The sequence below is a fragment of the Lichenostomus cassidix genome, chromosome 29, assembly GCF_008360975.1.
Source record: "Lichenostomus cassidix isolate B80296 chromosome 29, HeHo_3.0, whole genome shotgun sequence".
NCBI lineage: Eukaryota > Metazoa > Chordata > Aves > Passeriformes > Meliphagidae > Lichenostomus > Lichenostomus cassidix.
The window spans coordinates 942,111-948,305 of NC_139509.1; the positions used below are offsets into that span (position 1 = coordinate 942,111).

The 6,195-nt window shown below is 62.3% G+C and overlaps 1 protein-coding gene across 1 annotated transcript in view; it reads right to left on the reverse strand.

Annotated features, from left to right (window-relative positions):
* LOC146425777 (uncharacterized) overlaps positions 1-6,195 on the reverse strand; it is a 58,981-nt gene that overhangs the window by 39,512 nt on the left and 13,274 nt on the right. The gene's annotated exons all lie outside the window — the stretch shown is intronic.

Below are 6,195 nucleotides of genomic sequence, written 5' to 3' on the forward strand. Positions count from 1 at the left end.
CACTGGGGACATGATGGGGACACTGCGGGGACATGATAGGGACTGTGGGGACACTGCAGGGACACTCTGGGGACACTGTGGGGACACTGTGGACATGATGGAGACACTGGGGACACTGTGGGGACATCGTGGGGACATGATAGAGACATGATGGGGACACTGCGGGGACATCGTGGGGACACTGGGGACACTGCAGGGACATGATGGGGACACTGTGGGGACACTGCGGGGACACTCTGGGGACACTGTGGACATGATGGAGATACTGGGGACACTGTGGGGACATCGTGGGGACACTGTGGGGACATGATGGGGACACTGTGGGGACATTATGGGGACATCGTGGGGACACTGGGTGGACACGATGAAGACAGGGACATCGTGGGGACAGGGACACTGTGGGGGCATCGTGGGGACACGGGACACTGTGGGGACACTGAGGACAGGGACATTGTGGGGACACTGTGGGGACAGGGTAGGGACATGATGGAGACACTGGGGACACTGTAGGGACACCGAGGGGACACTGTGGGGACACTGGGGATACTGTGTGGGGACATGATGGGGACAGGGACACTGGGGACACCGTGGGGACACCGTGGAGACATGATGGGGACACTGCAGGGACAGTGTGGGGACACTGGGGACGTCGTGGGGACACTGTGGGGACACCATGGGGACACTGGGTACATGATAGGGACATCATGGGGACACTGGGGACGTCATGGGGACATCATGGGGGACACTGTGGACACGATGGAGACACTGGGGACACCATGGGGACATCATGGGGACATGATGGGCACATACTGGGGACAGGGACACCATGGGGACAGGGACACTGTGGGGACAGGGACACTGTGGGGACACTGCAGGGACACTGCGGGGACACCGTGGGGACAGGGACATGGTGGGGACGTGATGGGGACAGGGACACTGGGGACATCATGGAGACACTGGGGACAGAGACACTGTGGGGACACGATAGGGACATCATGGGGACACCATGGGGTCACTGGGGACGGGGATATCGTGGGGACAGGGACAGGGGGGACACCACGGGGACACTGTATGGACACTATGGGGACAGGATGGAGACAAGAACACCATGGGGACAGGGACACTGTGGGGACATGATAGGGACATCATGGGGACACTGCGGGGACACTGTGGGGACAGGGACATCATAGAGACACTGGGGACATGATGGTGACATGATGGGGACAGGGACACCGTGGGGACACCGTGGGGACAAGGACTGAAGGGATGACACAGCCATGAAGGGGACAGCAATGGGGACACAATGGGGACAAGGATGGGGACACAATGGGGACACCATGGGGACACGATGGGGACAAGGCTGGGGACACGATGGGGACAGCGATGGGACAAGGACAGAGCAGCCCCGGTGGGGACAGGGCTGGGGACAGAAGGGGACAGAAGGTGACACCGATCTGGGGACACAGAGTGACCCACGTGTGGCCAGCAGGGGACAAGGGGACAAGGCCAGCGCCAGGAGGTGACAGGGAGGACAGGGATGTCCTGCCCGAGGGTGTCACCATGTGTCACCATGTGTCACCGCAGGGAGGTGACACCTCGCCTCGCCCTGCGGGGACAGGAGGTGACAGGAATGTGTCACCTGGGGGTGACAGAGAGTGACAGAGAGTGACAGAGGGTGACAGAGAGTGACAGAGGGTGACAGAGGGTGACAGAGGTGCCTCGGGAGCAGATTTACTGTGGAGTGACATGGCTGGCAGTGACAGCAGTGTCCCCAGGGTGGCTCTGGGTGTCACAGGATGTCCCCAGGGTGTCACAGGAGGCTCCGGATGTCCCCATGGTGGCTCAGGGTGTCACAGGATGTCACAGGGGCTCTGGATGTCCCCAGGGTGTCACACGGGTCACCCCAGGGTGTCACAGGGTGTCACAGGGTGTCACAGGATGTCCCTAGGATGTCCCCAGGGTGTCCCCAGAGTGTCACAGGGTGGCTCTGGGTGTCCCCAGGATGTCCCCAGGGTGTCACAGGATGTCCTCAGGGTGTCACAGGATGTCCCCAGGGTGTCACAGGTGTCACAGGATGTCCCCAGGAGGCTCTGGGTGTCCCCAGAGTGTCACAGGGTGTCACAGGATGTCCCCAGGATGTCCCCAGGGTGTCACAGGGTGGCTCTGGGTGTCCCCAGGGTGTCCCCAGGTGGCTCTGGGTGTCCCCAGGATGTCCCCAGGGTGGCTCTGGGTGTCACAGGATGTCCCCAGGGTGTCCCCAGGGTGTCACAGGATGTCCCCAGGGTGTCCCCAGGGTGTCCCCAGGATGTCCCTGGATGTCCCCAGGATGTCCCCAGGGTGTCACAGGATGTCCCCAGGATGTCCCAGGATGTCCCTGGATGTCCCCAGGGTGTCACAGGTGTCACAAGATATCCCCAGGATGTCCCCAGGGTGTCCCCGAGGTCACCCCCTCCCCTCCTCTCCATCCGGAAGCTCTCAGGGTCACGTGACTCCCAGCTCTGTCCCCAACTGTCCCCAACCCCTGCAGGTGACATCCAAAGGTCACCCGAGACCACGCCCACAGAGGGGCGTGGCCAAGAGGAGTGACCAATCACAGCGAGGCGCCGGTTCCGGTCACGTGCTCCCCGAGACAGCCAATCGCAGCCCGGGCCAGGCTGAGGGGTGACGTCAGCGCTTCCCCGGTCACCATGGCAACTGCGCCGCCCTTCCGCTTCCGGCGGGTGATTGACAGGTGGATCCTCCAATCAGCGGCCGCCTGGGAAAGGGCGGGAAAGTCCGGCCCGCCCCCCGAGCGGGAGCGCGCAGCGATTGGTGGAGCTGGAACAGCGTTGGGCCAATCAGACGGGCGGGGCGGGGCCAAGGGGGGTGATTGGCAGGTGAGCAGCCAATCAGCAGCGAGAGCTCTTCCGGCTCCACGTCGGCAGCGCTGAGGGAAAATGGAGGCTTTGGTGCTGGTAGGGGAGAGTGGGGGGACTGGGAGAGACTGGGAGAGACTGGGGAACTGAACTGGGAGAGACTGGGAGAGACTGGGAGAGACTGGAGAGACTGGGAGAGACTGGGAGAGACTGGGAGAGACTGGGAGAGAGACTGGGAGAGACTGGGAGAGAGACTGGGAGAGACTGGGAGAGACTGGGAGAGACTGGGAGAGACTGGGAGAGACTGGGAGAGACTGGGAGAGACTGGGAGAGACTGGGAGAGACTGGGAGAGACTGGGGAACTGAACTGGGGGAACTGGGAAAGACTGGGAGAGACTGGGAGAGCTGAACTGGGGGGACTGGGAGAGACTGGGAGAGAGAGATGGACTGGGAGAAACTGGGAGAGACTGGGAGGGACTGGGAGGACTGGGAGAGACTGGGAGAGACTGGGAGAGACTGGGAGAGTGGGAGAGACTGGGGGGACTGACTGGGAGGAACTGGGGGAACTGGGGAGACTGGGGGGACTGGGAGAGCTGGGGAACTGGGAGAACTGAACTGGGGGAACTGGGGATACTGGGAGAAACTGGGGAACTGAACTGGGGAAACTGGGAGAACTGGGGAACTGGGGAACTGAACTGGGGAACTGAACTGGGGACCTGGTGGTCTGGGGGAACTGGGAGAAACTGGGGGGAACTGGGGAACTGAACTGGGGAACTGAACTGGGGAGAACTGTGGAGAACTGGGGGGAACTGGAAAGACTGGGGGAACTGGGGGAACTGGAGGCTGAGCTGGGGGACTGGGGAAACTGGGAGGCTGGGAACTGGGGGGAACTGAACTGGGGGAACTGGGAGAAACTGGGAACTGGGGGAACTGGGGATACTGGGAGAAACTGGGGAACTGAACTGGGGATACTGGGGGGTCAGTTGGGGTCCGGGGGGGGCATTGGGGGGTAACTGGGATAACTGGGAGGGCAGTGTGGGAGTAACTGGGGGGAACTGGGGGGAACTGGGAGGGCAGTGAGGTCACTCAGGGGTCAGTTGGGGTCACTGGGTGTCACTGGGAGGTCACTGGGTGTAACTGGGTGGAACTGGGAGGGCAGTGAGGTCATTCAGGGGTCACTGGGGGTCACTGGGGGACACTGGGAGTAACTGGGAGGGTAACTGGGGGAACTGGGAGGGCAGTGAGGTCACTTGGGGGTCACTGGGGGTCACTGGGTGTCACTGGGGGTCACTGGGGGACACTTAGGTGTCACTGGAATGGTCACTAGGGGGTCACTGGGGTAACTGGGGGGAACTGGGAGGGTAACTGGGAGGGCAGTGAGGTCACTCAGGGGTCAGTTGGGGTCACTGGGTGTCACTGGGGGGTCACTGGGAGGTCAGTGAGGTCACTTGGGTGTCACTGGGGTCACTCGGGGGTCACTGGGGGTCACTGGGTGTCACTGGGGTCACTCAGGGGTCACTGGGTGTCACTCGGGGGTCACTGGGGGTCAGTTGGGGTCCCAGCTGGGGGTCAGTGGGGTGAATTGGGGTCACACTGGGGTCACACTGGGAGGTGGCAGAGGAGGGGACAGTGCCACACCTGGGGTCACACTGGGGGTCACTCAGGGGGTGGCCATTGGGCCAGCAGCACCTGGGGGTGTCCTGGGTGGCTCTTGGTGGCCCTAGGTGGCCCTGGGTGACCACTGGTGGCCGTTGGATCCCCAGGCCGAGGTTCTGTCCTACACTCTGGGGACAGTTGGTGACCATTGGTGGCCATGGGTGACACTTGGGGACAGTTGGGTCCCTGGGCCGAGGTTCTGTCCTACACTCTGGTGACATTGGGGACAGTTGGTGACATTGGGGACAGTTGGTGACATGGTGACACCGGGTCCCTGGGCCGAGGTTCTGTCCTACACTCTGGGGACAGTTGGGGACAGTTGGTGACATTGGTGACAGTTGGGGACAGTTGGTGACATTGGGGACAGTTGGGTCCCTGGGCCGAGGTTCTGTCCTACACTCTGGGGACAGTTGGTGACATTGGGGACAGTTGGGGACAGTTGGGTCCCTGGGCCGAGGTTCTGTCCTACACTCTGGTGACATTGGGGACAGTTGGTGACACTTGGGGACAGCTGGGTCCCTGGGCTGAGGTTCTGTCCTACACTCTGGGGACAGTTGGTGACACTTGGGGACAGTTGGTGACACTTGGGGACAGCTGGGTCCCTGGGCCGAGGTTCTGTCCTACACTCTGGGGACAGTTGGTGGCACTTGGGGACAGTTGGGTCCCTGGGCCGAGGTTCTGTCCTACACTCTGGGGACAGTTGGTGACACTTGGGGACAGCTGGGTCCCTGGGCTGAGGTTCTGTCCTACACTCTGGTGACATTGGGGACACTTGGGGACAGTTGGTGACACCTGGTGACAGTTGGTGACATGGTGACACTTGGGGACAGTTGGGTCCCTGGGCCGAGGTTCTGTCCTACACTCCGGCTGTGGCTCTGGACAGTCAGTGCATCACAGAACTTGGTCCCAGCGGCTCTGAGTGACGGCGTGGGGACAGCTGGGGACAGGGATGGGGACATGGGGACATGGGGACAGGGATGGGGACATGGGGACATGGGGACAGCTGGGGACATGGGGACATGGGGTCAGGTATGGGGACAGGGGGACATGGGGACAAGGGGACATGGGGACAGTGACCATGGGGACAGTGATGGGGACAGGGATGGGGACGGGGGGACATGGGGACATGGGGACAGGGATGGGGACAGTGACCATGGGGACATGGGAACATGGGGACATGGGGACAGTCATGGGGACATGGGGACAGGGATGGGGACAGGGATGGGGACAGGGGGACATGCGGATACAGGGGACAGTGACAGGGATGGGGACATGGGGACAGTGACCCCACAGCCTCCCCTGATGTCCTCACGTTGGGTGACACAGAGTGTTCCTGTCCCTAGGGGGTGGCAGTGACAGTGTCCCCATGCAGGGGTGATGGCCGTGCTGGTGGCACTGTCCTGTCCCCAGGTGGTGACAGAGGTGACAGTGTCCCTGTCCCCAGGCTGTGACAGGGGTGGCACTGTCCCTGTCCCCATGCAGGGATGATGGCAGTGCCGGTGGCACTGTCCCTGTTCCCGGGCAGTGACAGAGGTGACACTGTCCCTGTCCCTAGGGTGGTGGCACTCTCCCTGTCCCCAGGGGGTGACACTGTCCCTGTCCCCAGGGGGTGACAGAGGTGACACTGTCCTGTCCCCAGGGGGTGACACTCTCCCTGTCCCCAGGGGGTGACACTGTCCCTGTC